The sequence below is a fragment of the Eulemur rufifrons genome, chromosome 27 (genome assembly GCF_041146395.1).
Source record: "Eulemur rufifrons isolate Redbay chromosome 27, OSU_ERuf_1, whole genome shotgun sequence".
Lineage (NCBI taxonomy): Eukaryota > Metazoa > Chordata > Mammalia > Primates > Lemuridae > Eulemur > Eulemur rufifrons.
The window spans coordinates 15,391,781-15,405,656 of record NC_091009.1 but is presented as its reverse complement, the minus strand read 5'-3'; positions in this window follow the sequence as shown (position 1 = coordinate 15,405,656).

The following is a 13,876-nucleotide window of genomic DNA, read 5'->3' as shown; positions in this document are numbered from 1 at the left end:
TTTTTTCCTATTACATTTTACAAAGTTTAAATCATATTAAGTTTTAAACTTTGTTTTTCTATAGAGTATAAGCTTTTTCATATAATTACAAATTACTTATAAACACATAATTTTCAATAGCATACAATTTTTTGTATGGATGTGATTTGTACAACCCTATATTTTCAAGTGTTTAGGTTACATTAATTTTTATAGTATCAAATAAACCATTTTGAATATATATATATATGCATAAGTTTTTTTGCCTATATATCAGACTTTTCCCTAGGGGAAAATGGGGTTGAGTCAAGATATATAAACATTTTAAGGCCCTCAGTACTACCAAATTGTTTCCCAAAAAGGATGTATTAATTTCCACTTCCGTTAGCAGATTAACTTCCCAGGTTGGCTGAGTTTTAAAAGAGAAGTAAGCTATAGGCATCTAAGGCCGGGCGGAATGGGGGTGGAATAGGGTAAACATTCCCATATAAACTATCCGAGCACCTGCCCGTATGTATTGACCAGCTCCTTCAATGTCTAGTCCTTTTCCTCCCTTAGCCAACCCAGCAGTTCCCTGGCTGGGTTATGTTGTATCTTAACCCTATTTATTGGGCTACTGGGCAGGGGTGGGTCCTCAGAAATGGTGCATGGCGTCTTCAGCAGCAGAAGCCTATGCCTCGTCTTCAAGCACGGGGGACTCTAGCCTTTAATGGGGAGAAGTGAGCCCAGAGGGTTCAGAGGAATCTGGGGATTCGATACCTTCAAGAGCATCAACCAAGATGTCCCCATCGCATCTCAGGACCCCTCCCCTTCCCCATCAGGACCTGACTGTGGTGTAGCAGTCCTGCTCAGACTAAGAACTCAACTTTCTCTGAAACTCCATTATCCTTATAAAAACCGGGAACTCAGTTTTTTCTGCCCTCCAGCAGGAAATGAGAGTCTTTTTATGTGTTACAGTGAAGGCCTTCTGGCTTTCACAGTTCACCTTAAATTGGTGATTAATCACCTCAGCCTTTTTTTGTCTTTTTGTCAATAAGTTAATAAGACCCAGCAAGAGACATTTGATTCCATAGTCCTTATAATTACCACTTCCACAAAACTTCTCAAGCTCCTGAGGTATCGTACCACCAGTGCCTTTCCTTCCCTTTCACTGACTATAAAATTTTAATAATTGCATCTGCATAGCATGCTAGCAGCTACCGGTATTCTACCTCCAGTAGCCCAGTGTCCTCATTCACAGCAGACTAGCAGGTGAGCCAGCTCCAAAATATTATCTTATAGTCTGTTTCCTTACCCCCTGTCTTGGGTTGAGTTTCCTAGGAAACAGACTCTGAAGCAAGAATTTGCAGAAAGAGGTTTTGGGAAAGTGCTTTTGAGAATGACACCTGGAAGGGATAGGGAAGCAAGAATGAGCAGAGTTACTGGTTGTTGAACTGCAAAGCATTTGTAACACAGCCCTCAGCCATTCCTGCTGAAGCCATTTCTTCAGCGTCGTCCTACATTAAAGCAGGGGGTGGGCTTTGCATCTCTACACCTGCCAATCACTGGATATGGGCTGCCACGTACCCTTGATTGTGGCAGATCTCTTTGGCTGAAGGTAACTCCCAGACAGGGCTTCAGCCGTGTGTCTTCAGCAGCCAACACTGCCAGCACCCGGGAGAGTGCATGCTTGGTCCTAAAAGGGAGATTGGGGCAGCACACCACAGCATCCTCTAGGTGCAATTATCAGAACGGGGTGTAAGACAGAATACAACTCTACAAGAGTGAACTTGATGCCGACTCATCTGAGCTCTTGGCCTAGAAGCCAGGGTTAGTTCCAACGTTTGAGACTATTGTCTGGAAGTCAATTCATCTTAGCTTACCAGAAAATCAGGCAACTACGCTATACTACACAGTGTTAGTCACCCGATCCCTTAGGTTGGGATTCAAGTCACTTAAGGATGGACACATTCAAGTGACTTAAGGACTTGAAAAGTTTGAACATCCATATAGCTGGTCTCATTGGACTCGTGACTGAACTATCCTTTCGTCTAGTCCTTTCTCTCAGTTCATTTCTTTGCATCTTAAATGAATGATTAAAAGCATGAACTCTCGCTAGCCTGCCGAGAGTCAACGACTTGGCTACGGTGTAACTGCAAGTTTCTCTGCTTCTAAGGCCTTGGTTTCGTTCTCCGTAAAATGCAACTTACTTAACAGTGTTGTGGTAATGAGGTTACACAACTCAACATCTAGCATAGTGCCTGACCCAGGATAGGCACCGCATCAATGTCCAATCAGTCTGTGCTTTCTCACAGCAATTAGAGCAATCCTCACATTTCGTTAGTGATTCTAACTAGCAAGGCCTGGTGTGCTAAATGATGCCTGCTCTGTTCTATATATACATTAGGGGGAAAAATTCATTTGCCTTCTTTTTCCTTGGAAGCTTTTCCTTGAATTGGTTCTTCCTTGCTGTTGCAGTGGTAAGATGCGTGAGCTTGATAGTTGAGTTGGGGCATGGGTAGAAAGGGGAGGATGCTGCACTCTGGGACGCTGAGGTGGGAGGATTGCTCGAGGCCAGGAGTTCAAGACCAGCCTGAGCAAGAGCAAGACCCCATCTCTACTAAAGACAGAAAAAATTAGCTGGGCGAGGTGGTATGTGCCTGTAGTCCCAGCTACTTGGGAGGCTGAGGCAGGAAGATGGCTTGAGCCGGGGAGTTTGAGGTTGCAGTGAGCTGTGATGATGCCACGGCACTCTGGCCTGATGGGCAGAGGGAGACTCTGTCTAAAAAAAAAAAAAAAAAAAAGAAAGAAAGGTGAGGATGCTGTCAGGCTTGTCTGGGCACTGGGGCTGAGGCCTGCTTAAGAGCAGCAAGAGAGCCTTTGGTTCCTGCTTACACAGACTCGTTTCCACACTGGGTTTTTGTGGCCCAAGCCTCCTGGTCTCATCTCTCACAAAGACCTTGAATGTGATGCTTGACTGTGGCAGATTGAATTTGAGAATTCTAAGGTCCTGGGCATCTTTCTTTATCTCCTATTCCTAAGGATCTGGCCAGGAGCCATTGTTTTAGCTTGCTCATGCTGTTTTCTTCACCTGGAACGTCCTTCCTACTTGTCTCCACCTGTCAAACATTTTCTAGGTCAGGTTCCAATACATGGCCCGAGTCAAAACTAAACTTTCCCTCCTTCGTGTTCTCAGAGTACTTTCTGCTCACTATTATACTGCACTGGAAGCACTTCAAGTACAGGGACAATAATATTCATATTATTCCCATTATTTTTTATCCCTAGGACTTAACACAATGCTTAACATCTAACCGGTGAAAGTTTTAAGAATTGTACATTCTTATATAGGGGTACAGAAAATGTTCTTTTCCAACTTTTGGGCTGAAATGTATATTTGTCATTCATTCTCCGCCTCCCACCGTACCCCCAGGTTGTTACCTCCTCGATGCAAGGATCAAGTTCTGCTTCTCTGTTCTGTCCACTGCGGAGCTTATTTAACACAGAGCTGTCACACTGTGGGCTCTCAGTGGATGTGTGCTACGTGCTATAAATCAGTGCGAGTATTTGTCTGCTGTTGATCTTGGGGTTGGGCTATCTGGGGAAGCTCTGGGTTAAATCCACATACAAATGATCTAAATTAAAATGCTTATTTTAAAATGATAACTCATTATTTTCTACCAGAAAAATATTTCTGATCAAAACTTCTTTTCTTCCTGGTTCACTGTGAAGCAGAAAGTAGACTCGTAAATTCTTTCAACCCTGAAATCCCTGAGCATATATCTCCTTGAGATCTTTCTTTCTTTTAGAAGAAAAGAGCAAAACACTGATAAGAAATAACAGCTGGCCCTAGGCAAAACAAAAACCAGATAAGAGTCATTGACGTTTCAGAGATCCACCCAGACTCAGAATTTACTTGGTATTTCATTATTATCTAGAATAGAGACTTGAGGTTGGGAGCAAAGCAGATTTACCTGATACGAGAACAGAACTACAATGGGGGCTAGAACATAATGGGGCAACGTACTAGAGAGACAGCAGTGACCTGGAGGGTCCACCTTCCCTTTATCCTGATGGTGACCACTAAGCTGGCTTTAGGTAAAAAGTTGGGACGAGAATTAAGAGGAACTGAAGGATCCCAGCAGCAGAAAACTTGAACAGAGGAGAGAGGAGAACAGTTAATTTATTTTACAGATATGTACCAAGCACCTACTCTGTGCTGACATAGTATTTAGTGCTGGCACTAGAGACAGACAATAAACAGGATTTTTTTTCTTTTCTTTTCTTTCTTTCTGTCTTTTTTTTTTTTTTTTTTTTTGAGAGACAGGGTCTCACTCTGTCACCCCGGCTGGAATGCAGTATCTTCATCATAGCTCACTGCAGCCTCGAACTCCTGGGCTCAAGCGAGCCTCTTGCCTCCTCCTTACAAGTAGCTGGGACTACAGGCACACACCACTATGAAGGGCTAAATTTTTAAACTTTCTGTAGAGGGTCTAGCTATGTTGCCCAAGCTGATCTTAAACTCCTGGCCTCAAGTGATCCTCCTGCTTTGGCCTCACGAAATGCTGGGATTACAGGCATGAGCCACTGTGGCCAGCTTAAATATGATTTGTTTTAAAGTAAAAATTGTCAGGGAAATAAAAATAATATATCTACCCCAAAACTTGTACATGAGTGTTCCATAGCAGAACTATTTGTAATAGCCCAAAGTGAAAACCTAAATGTCCACCAGCCAATAAATGGATAAACAAAATGTGATATAGACACATAGTCAAAAAACCTGCATATGATTCCATTTATATAAAATGCCCAGAATAGGCAAATCTATAGAGACAGATAGTAGATCAGTGGCTGCCTAGGGCTGACGGAGGGTGGAGAAGGAAGGGCAGAATTTGAGGGGAAATGGGATCTGACCACTAACGAGTCCAGGGTTTCTTTTGGGGCTGATGAGAATGTACTATAATTGATTGTGATGATGGTTGTACAATTTTGAGAACTAAAATCATTGACTTATATGCTTTAAATGGGTGAATTATATGGTATGTGAATGATACCTCAAGTTTAAAAAGTAAAATGTATAGTATGTTAAATGATAGTTAAGTGTTATGGAAAATGATAAAATATGGAGAGAGATGGGCAGAGCAGGGATGAGGAAGCTTGGGAGAATGGGGCTGGGGAGACAATTTTTACAGAGTAGAGAGGGCAGGTCTTGCCCATAAGATGACATTTGAGTAAAGATCTGAAGGGGGTCAAGAGGAAAATCTTGGACTTAGCTACAAAGGAAGGAAGGTTTTTTTCCCATCATTAAATCATTCCCAGAGTACAGTTCAGATATAAGGAACGTAAGTAAAGAAGGAATAACTAATTTTAGAAAGTCTCTAACACTAAGATTATTTTCATGTTTCCTTACACAAAGATTTAAGTAAAGTTCACATTGGTCAGAAAACACAATGAGTACATCTAGGGATTTAGGGATTTTTGGAAGTTTTGTATGGTGGGGATTTGGTTGGAGGTGTACACAGAAGGATGCTGTGAAATGTAGGTGTATTGATTTTTCCCTTTGGTTTCCTCAGTCGAACAAATAAACGTGTATTAATAAACACGCCAGTCAGCAATTTATTCTCAGATCCTCTTTTTCCTCCTCAACTCTGACATGACTTTGGTCCGCACTGTGAACGGTGGTAAGATACAGGACAGCTCTCTGAAGCATGTAGCTCCTGACTTTGGCCAGAGGAGGGCACCAGAGAGCTTTCGGGCTGTCGCGGGGCCCGTCCCAGAGGGCTGGGTGGAGCCTGACATTCCTGTAGCCGGCGCAGCTCAGACCCCGGCTCGGAAGCCAAGGGCGCAGCGCCTTGCAAAAGACAAGCTCAGACACATTTCCCTAATGTCTAGCACTTCTGTAACCTAGACACGATGTTCTGCTAAATCCTCAGCCTTTGACAATGTGTGCTGACCTCCCGATACTTTTGTGTTCTGCTTTTGTCTTTAGCTCCTTTTGAGGAAAATACAGGATTTTAATTTTATTTTACATAAACCACACAGAATAAAAGAATCACCGTACATGTAGAAGGGCACAGGAACTCCTCTAAGGAGAGGCGATGGAGGATACGGGCAAGGCACAACCTAAAACCTCTGACCAAAGCTACCCTGGTTAAAAGCTAGTGGCCCAAACTTGTCTTAATATAATAACTATCAGAAATCGTATACTTCAATTTTGATAGTAAAGGACACTAAGAATGACGACAGTTAACTAGCCTACAATTTTGAAAAGTGCATAGATAGCTGATAATAGGGAAAACACTTAAAATTTATAGTAAATTTGGGATATGGAGATTGTAAGACATCAGGACTCTCAACCACTGTTGGTGGAAGTAGAAATTGTTAAAGCCTCTTAGGAAGGCAATTTGGCAGAACATTCAAAATTTTAAATGTGCATAACTTCAACTCAGCGATTCCATCTCTAGCAATCAGTTCTCCAGAAATGGCTTGCACATGTGCACAAAAATGCTATTTTTAATAATTATAATCACGATGATAATAGCATTTAACACTTACTATGGGCCAGGCACAGTTCAGGAACTTTACATATGTTGTTTTATTTAATTCTGCAAATGGTGTGGCAATCTCCATTTTACTGGTGAGGAAACTAAGGAGCAGACAAGTAACAGCTGTGAAGTGGTGAAGTCAGGATTCAAAGTGCAGGCAGCCTGATCCCAAAGTTTATGCTCGTAACCACTGAGCTATGCAGGACAAGGATATCTGTTGCAGCATTGTTATAACAGTGTAAAACTGGAAACACCCTATGTCTGTTGCTAGTGGAATAGTTAAATAACCAGTGATACATTCATGTTATCAAAATGAAGTCAATCCAGATGCTCTGACTTAGAAAGAGCCCCCAAAACATATTGTGGGGAAATGGGAAGTGGGAGAAGCAATTCTCAGAGTAACGCATATAATATGATGACATTAGTTTGTTTTTTTTTAATTACACATTTGTATTTGGACATAGATGCAAGCACAGAAGCAGGACGGAAGAACATACAGGCATCAGATGGTACCAGTTGTGATATCTGGGGAGGAAAATGGTGCTGGGCAGTGAGTGGTTGCAAAGGGGAATTTCATTTTTTACCCTATATGAGTCTATATTACTTAAATGTTTTAAAATAAAATATATTTATATGCTACTTCTGTATCTTTTTAAAAATAACACCCTTTCAAAGAAAAAAAATGATATAGTATGAAAATAGAAGGAAATCTTAGCAAGCAGTCCAATCAGCCCCTTCATATCACAAATGAGGAAACCCAGGTGTTAAGAATACAATGGCTGAGCTCAGCTGGAGCCTGCTCCCTGGCCTCCTGCCCCAGAGTTCTTTCTCTTATACTACTTTGCCTTTCACCCTGGTAAAACCTCTGAACATGAGTTATGCACTATCTTAATGTGATTTCACAGTTATATTTTATTTCTTAGATTCATAAATCTGTGGCTTTTAAAAAAGTTTGGAAGAACATATAATATTAGTCATTCGTTCAACAAATATTTATTAAATTAAGTATTACTAATTAGGTGCTAATTGTTATTTGCCACATACTGTGCTAGGTCCTGGAAATAAAAAATTAATCAAGAGACACACAGTTTTTGCTCTCCAGACTTACGGGAAAATGTTCACCACATAACCATGTATGAACAAAACACAATTGAACAAAATGAACAAATTGAACAAAACACAATGTGCTGAAAGAAAATGCACAAAAATGTTAGCAGCTATTATCTCAGGAGCTTTAGGGGATTTTTATGTGGTTCTTCACATATTTTTGCGTTATCTTTTTTAAAAAGTTTCCAATTTGCATGTATTTCTTTCATAATCAGAAAAATAGGCCGGGCATGGTGGCTCACGCCTGTAATCCTAGCACTCTGGGAGGCCGAGGCGGGTGGATCGCTCGAGGTCAGGAGTTCGAGACCAGCCTGAGCAAGAGTGAGACCCCGTCTCTACTAAAAATAGAAAGAAATTATATGGACAACTAAAATATATATATACAAAAAATTAGCTGGGCATGGTGGCGCATGCCTGTAGTCCCAGCTACTCGGGAGGCTGAGGCAGTAGGATTGCTTAAGCCCAGGAGTTTGAGGTTGCTGTGAGCTAGACTGATGCCACGGCACTCACTCTAGCCCGGGCAACAGAGCGAGACTCTGTCTCAAAAAAAAAAAAAAAAGAAAAGAAAAATATATTTTAAAGACTCACAGTAGTTTTTTGTCTAAGTTTTGAAACCTATTGAACTATAGGAAAAGGGAAGAGGGTCGTCATACTAGAGGACATGAAATGTTTCCTGGGGGGAAAAAGTCTTGGACAAACTCTTCTATTCTTGACGCTGGGCCATAAGTCTATGGAATCCCCAGAGAAAAGGCTTTTCAGAGGACACTTCTAGAGGCCTTTGACATCTTTTGTTGTATTACAAGGGAACATCAGACAGTACATTTCAGGGGAAAGGACATGGAAGCCCGTGCAGGCTGGTGGATTAGTCCTCAGGCTTTGGAGACAGACGTACGGGTGCAGAGCCCAGCGCACCCCTTTCGAGCCAGGCAACGTTGAGAAATTTATTTTCCTTTCTGAACTTCAGTTTCATCATCTCTGAATGAGAATAATAATAGAACTTCGATCACTGGGCACAGAATTAAGTGAGATAATGTGTATAAAGAGCTTAAAACCGTGCTTAGTTTATGTTACCTGCTGCTGCGTAGCTCAGTGGGAGAACCAAATTCTCACTTCTCTGCCTACCTTTCCATCCCCTCGACATACATAGAGTCTGCACATGTATGTGCACCCACACACCAAAAAATACAGGCTACGCACAGAGAAAATGCCTGCAGTGCCATTTTAGGCAATTATACAAATTAGCTCATTTTTCTAACAATTGTATTAAAAATAGAACATTACTGTTGCATACTAAAATATAATAATATATAGAAAATATACATTAAAAAACTTTTTTTTCCACTATGTGTTTTAGGCTTCCTCTATGTCCATAGAAATTGGCCTTAATATTTCACTATATCCATTGCTTCATTTTCCAAATCCCTTAGAAATAAACAATAACAGAGGGACTCTGAGGAAAATGTGCAGAGTGGCAATGCAAGAAGGCTTAGCCCCGTGTACCAGGGCTCCCAGTGAGGCAAAGGCCAGGGTGCCGCCCTGACGTCTGACCAGCAGGGCTGTCCAGCTTGAAGAGACCATATGGGCTTGGCCAATGAGGACACCCAGGGCACTCGTGATGACTTTACACTTGCCCCTGGCCCAGCCCCAGCAGCTTGGTGCTTTGCACTTTGATACTTTGAAGAACCATTTGTCAAAGACCCTGCCTTTGTGTGACGTAGCACCTGCTGGATTTTGAAGAAAAGTGAAACAATCCATTAAATCTACAGTGAAATCATAAGATCATTTTCCAACGAGCAGCCCTGCTAACGAGAGCCCTCTTGCAACCAGGAGGGAAGCCAGCCTGGGTACAAAGCCAACATGAATAAGGGCAGAAAGAAGGAAAGCCAGACCCCTGATCCAGCTATACCCACAGCCTGGAACTCCTTCTAGACTCTTCAGTTATACGGGCCAATAAAATCTCTATGCTCTAAAAAAAAATAATAATAATAATGATAACTAATAGTTTATATTATCAATACTAGTAAAGCAACCAGATATTCCATAGAACAAGTGAGTTTTCCATTTTGGCTTAGAGTCATAGCACCAAATTGTTGGAACATGGACTTACACAGAGTCACACTCACCAAGGCTTAAACAATGGTATGTTTGTTCTCTAGGAATTCCAAACCCTATTTGTTTTGGAATACTCTTTGACTCAGATTCATTTCATATGTTTTAAAAACCTAAGCCGTAAGTATGTGAACATATTCCCTAAGTCGACCCACTGGCTGCAGGTTTGGAAGACTCTCGCCGAGACGGAGTTGCTACTGGGTGAGAGGTGCCGGAGCCCTGGACTGACCTGCGATTCCTGCCGGATCTGGGCTGGCTGAGGGACTTAGGGCCCCAGGGAACATACGTGAACAAGCAGTGTTCCAGGGAATCTCTCACCCGTCTTTTTTTTTTCCCTGTGGATTTGTTGCTGGAGGGAACATACCTAACATTAAGGAAAGGGGAAGCTAGCTACATTTTAGATAAGGAACTGCTTGACTTAAACTCAGTTTCCCCTTACCATTCTCTTTGGTTTCAGAGAAGGTGAGCAGGAGGAAAGAAACGTGCTGGTAGAGAGGTGAATGAGAAGAGCAGCCCTGCCTTTGCCTTGTAAATGCTGAAAAACTTGAATCACTGAATAGTTTTAACTGGCTTTTGCCTGTTGAGATAGTAAAAACCACCTTTGGGCAGCTCAGGGAAGAGCACAGCAATGGGGAATTAGAAAACTCCAGCCAAGGCCAGTTCATGGCAGGTTCCAGTTTGTCTTATAAATACATTAATTTTATCTTGCAGACTTGAAAAGTTGAACTTTGCAAAGAGCTGAGAACCGAGGGTAACTAATGGACTAGAAGAAATGGAATGATTTGAGATAGAATGTTTTGGAATGGGTTGGATCTCCCCGGTACAAAAGCATTGACGATTTCATTGCATTCATAATGAGGTGACTTTCTTCAGACTAGCACTTAAAACACTCCACAATTTGGTCCATGCTTCCTTTTCTAGCCTTTTCTCCTGCTAAACTTTTTTTTATCCCATGCAAACACCTATGACTACGATACAAAACAGATGGCAATAAGTGTACAATATTGGTACATGCAAAATATTATGGGAGATTCTTTTCTGCAGGAACCTTGTGAGACATTTTGGAGGATGTCAGGTTTGAGCTATGCTTTAAATAAAGAATATAAATTTGACAGGCAAATCTTGGAGGTAGGGAGAGGAAGGGAGCATTCCAAGCAGGAATGGAGCCCTTTGCACAAAAGCCCAGAGGTAAGAAATGGGCGTGGTGGCTCCTGCCTGTAATCTCAGTACTTTGGGAGGCCTGGCTGGAGCCCAGGAGTTTGAGACCAGCCTGGGCAAAGTGGCCAGACTCTGTCTTTAAAATAAAATAAATAAATAAATAAAATAAAGTGATACAGCATTTTCTTTGGGCTGTTTTGTTGCCACTTGTATTATTATTATTGTTAAGCTATTTGTCAACCTCTCTTATTGCATTTGTTTGATTGTACTTCTTTGGCACACTTTATCACACCCATGATATATTTTTAAAATAAAGAATATCGTAGAAATGGCTTAAGTTGGCATTAAAGTATACTCTTTCTTAATGATCTCTGAGTTACCCGATGCCCGTAGCATTAACTCTAGTGGGTAGGTGGCCACTCCATGATGCTTGAGGTGTTTGTTCTCAGACCTTTGTATGTCAGTTATAGGTATCTAATTTGACAATTAAGCAAGTTGTAGTGATTTAATCGATCCAATGTTTCTAAGGCATTCAACTCAGTTCTTACAGAAACGCTTTTCTTCCCTTTCACTCTTATTTTATTTGCTTATGGAATTTTAAAATTAAATTATGTAATTATATAATGGAAATGGAAATATCAAACTGCAATGTTACCAATCAGGAAACCTATTCCTGGAGGCTACTTCCGCCTAATGTCATCGTGGTATAATATTAGACACTGCATACCTCACGAGAGAGCTAAGGCTGTCCTAGGTCAGCGCTGGAAGCCAGGATAGTTCAACAGATGTATTCTGCTTATCACCAGAAGGGAAACTGAAGACCAGCTGAGAACCCTGAAGCAGTTCAGGCCTTTAATTGAAAATCTGTCAGATACAGCAAAGGCATGAAAAGAGTCCCATCCAATACAAAAGTTTGGTAGTTAAATAATAGCAACATTAATGACAAGCTGCTGGGTGTTTTGTTGCCTTTTTCTTCCCTTTTTTTTTTTTTTTTTTTGTTTTTTTAAATCTGAAGTCTTAGAAGGTTTTAAAAACTAAATCAGTTTGCCAAAGATATCTTGCCTAAAAATGGACTGGGATAAATTCAAGGCACCATGAGATATATGAAAATGCAATAGTATTTTCAAATGGCATATTGTAGATAAATAGATAAATCTAATCATGCCTTTTCAGTATTTAGAGTTCAACCTAAGTACCCCCGTGCACAGCGGTATCAACTATGAACAAAGGTCCAGATCCTAAGAGAGAGAGAAGCCTGAATACTCGTTAGAAGTTCTTTCTACCCAGAAGGTAAATACAGTCAACAATGGAGAATGGTCGTGGCATTTTTCGGATAGGGCTAAATGGCTCCTCACCAGCCCACCCTGACTCGGTGCATGTTCCAATTCACAAGGAGGTGTGGGGGAGGAGCCTCAGTTGACTTTACTTGCAACTGTAATTTTGGAGAAAGACCAAGTTTAAACGTTATTTTTCTCATTCTAAAGTTTACTTTTGGTTTTTAAGGACTCCGTGGTTTCTAAGGACAAATGAGGGCAAGGCATGCTTGGTTTTTGTTTTTTGTGTTTTTTGCCATTAAGTTGCAGTAACTAACGGGTGTTTTTTTTAAAAAGACATAGAATAGGATTGCCTTTGTCAGCAAGCTATTAGCAATAGACTGTTGATTAACCCCTACCCAAAGTCGGATGTTTAACTTCTTGAAGTAAACATTTGCAGGTCATAGCAGTGCCACTTTGTAGATTTTAAAAGTCACTTCAGTTGGAGAAGTAAAGGTTATTAGTGGTAAACTACACATTTGATCAATATATCAGTCCCTGTGTTTGATTTAAGGGTTAAAAAGTGAATTAAACTTATGACTAAATCAGGCTATTAGGTCCTAAACTGCAAATTCATAGTAATTTCTAGGAAAAAAGTTTATAACTTTTAGAATTTCAATAGGAAAACCATGATTTTTGAAATTAAAAAGTTTGTAGCAGAAAACTATAAAATCTTTAAAAAGTTTGTTTATAAACTGTTTTAAGTTTGTTAAATTTCTTACAAACAGTAGGAATCAAAACATTCCAATAGTTGTTATGTTTCTGGAAATAATTACCTGCAGGGAGATTAACACTTCTCAACGGGTTAGTGGCCCCGCTCTACGCAATTGTTTGTTGGAGAAGGGGCTATTCATTCATAAAGCTGGACCCACCCAACCAAACAAAGAGACCCTTGGTGGCTGTTCAGGTGGACCCCAAGCCAAGAAAAAGGGATTGCTTCATTTCCTCAAGACTGAACTTTTGATCAGTGCTGTGTGGCCAGGCTAAGAAGTTAGAGGGAATTTTAAACAAGGCTTTAATGGCATTTCGGAAGCCACCATCAAACATTTTCCAATTAAGGAAGCAAAGTAACAAGATAAATTGAGCCAGACAGGACTTTAAGAAGGAGATTTGCCGCTATTACTACAATATACTTCTGCTGTCAAGGCTGATGAATATTTTACAAATAATAATAAATTATTCACTTTGGCATATCTGGGAATGTGATGTGAGTCTCAGTCACAGCTGTAAAGTTCTCAGGAACTGGAACTGGGCTGAGTTTGCCAGATGCTGGGCTAAAGCAGCAAGAAGACTGACAAGGCTCCTGCTCTCACGGAGCTTATGTTCTTATGGAGGAGGCAGACTACAAAAATATAGTTTTACCAACTGTGATTCGTGTTACGAAGGAAATAGAGAGGGTGCTGAGACAGAAAATAACAGAGGGAAACTAAATCAATAGGGTGGTCAGAGAAGTTCTCTCTGGTTGGGAACTTTTAACTTGAGACCCTATAGATGCAAAGAAGTCACCCATGGGGAACCTGGTAGGAGAAACAGTGCAGGCAGACACCGTCACAGGCCAAGGCCCTGCGAGGCAGAGCGTGGCTGCTGTATGAGAACAGAAGCTCTGTGTGACTAAGCGTCAGAGCCAGGGGAAGGTGGCATGAGATGAGGTTGGACGGATAGGTGGGTATAGATTGCGTAGAGCAG